Genomic DNA, 1,797 nt, shown 5'->3' on the forward strand with positions numbered 1-1,797 from the left:
ACAGTGCTGTTGTTGCAGAGGTTCTGGAACCTTGCTGTTGGTTCAGAATTCCTGGGACTGTTCTGCAGACAGAGAATGAATTAATGAAGACACTGGCAATGTATCTTGTGGCCTTGCTAGGCTTTGTCTCCCCAGGAACAAAGATTGCTGAGAACTTGCCTCAGGTCAAGATGAAGAAAAGACCTCTCTTTGGGTATTAAATGCTGTGCTTAAGCTTATTATAACTCTGGGGTAGATTCAGTTGAGACAAGGGTGGGGAACTTTTGACTTTTTTGTGCTCTGTGATTGAACAAATGAATGTACTTTACTTATGATTGGAAACTAATATCCATTTGAGAAGAGGGGCTTTGTGATTGACTAAATGAATATAATGTCCAGGGGTGGAATAGTACTTGATTGAATTATACTTGGTGAATGCTGTATTTTGAATTATGCTATATTTTGATTTTCTCTGTTCTTAATTTGTCACTAAATAAAATGAAGAGCAGCTATGCTGGTATTTTGAAACTTGGGAAGTTGCCTTTGCTTGGCATTACACCACCTTGAATCTGTTTGTCACCTCTAGGCAAGAGGCAGAAGAATTTTCTCTCCTGCTGACAGATTCTCCCTGGTTCAAAATCCCCTTCCAGGTATAAAGCAATCCATATTACTTTGGAGCAGAAGCTTTTAGCTTTTTATTTTTATTTTTTTCCATTCTGTCATGGTGCCCTTTGGTGAAGCCTATTAACCTCTTCTCTGGATATCTTTAAATGTGTAAAGCAAAATATCTAGAATTTAAAAGGAAACCAAGTACAGTGAAATACCATTGTCAAATATTAAATAGTATTTTTTCCTCTATTACATCAAGAAAATTTTTGGCATTCAATTTTACAATATTTTGAGTTCCAAATTTTTCTCCCTCCCTCCCCTCTTCTAAAAATGGTAGTCAGTTTGATATAATTTATATAGTCATATAGTTTATTTTTTCCTTTGACCCTATCCCTTTTCAAAAGTGTTTGCTTCTAACCACCCTCTCCTCAAATCTGCCCTCCCTTCTATCATCCTTCCTCTTGTCCTCTTCCCCCCTATTTTCCTGTAGGGTAAGATACCCAATTAAGTGTGTATGTTATTTACTCCTTAAGCCAAATTCAATGAGAGTAAGGTTGTCCCATTCATTCCCTTTCACCTTCTTGCTCTTCCCCTCCATTGTAACAGTTTTCTCTTGCCTCTTTATATGAGATAATTTACCCTGATCTATCTTTCCCTTTCTCTTTCTCCCAATAAATTCCTCTCTCATCTCTTAATTTTATTTTTAGATATCATCCCTTCATTTTCAACTCATCCTGTGGCCTCTGTCTATGTATACATGTACATACATATGCCCACACTCATATTTATATAAATATACACCCTCCTATACATACATATGTATGTATGTATATATATATGTATGTATGTGTGTATATATATACATATATATCCCCTTCAACTATCCTCATATTGAGAAAAGTCTTATGAGTTACAATTATCATTTTTCCATGTAGGAATGTAAATAGTTCAACTTATTTAAAGTTCCTTATGATTTCTTTTTCCTGTTTATCTTCTCATGCTTCTCTTGCTTCTTGCATTTGAAAGTCAGATTTTTCTGTTCAGTTCTGTTTTTTTTCATCACGAATGCTTGAAAATTCTGTATGTCATTGTATGACCATATTTTGCTCTGTAGCATTATACTCAGTTTTACTGGATAGATGATTCTTGGTTTTAAACCCAGCTCCTTTAACCTCCAGAATATCGTATTCCAAGCCCTTCAATCCCTTA

General features: G+C 35.3%; 1 long non-coding RNA gene across 1 annotated transcript in view; it reads left to right on the forward strand.

The window, feature by feature from the left end:
• Positions 1-489, forward strand: part of LOC138155052 (uncharacterized) — a 7,080-nt gene extending 6,591 nt beyond the window's left edge. Inside the window, exon 3 of the long non-coding RNA XR_011166746.1 lies at positions 21-489. This is a non-coding gene — a long non-coding RNA (uncharacterized lncRNA). The remainder of the gene's footprint in view (positions 1-20) is intronic.
• The last annotated feature ends 1,308 nt before the right edge of the window (positions 490-1,797 follow it).

The sequence above is a fragment of the Petaurus breviceps genome, unplaced genomic scaffold, assembly GCF_028583685.1.
Source record: "Petaurus breviceps papuanus isolate PSGF00001 unplaced genomic scaffold, PetGlider_PUasm1.0 91133, whole genome shotgun sequence".
Lineage (NCBI taxonomy): Eukaryota > Metazoa > Chordata > Mammalia > Diprotodontia > Petauridae > Petaurus > Petaurus breviceps.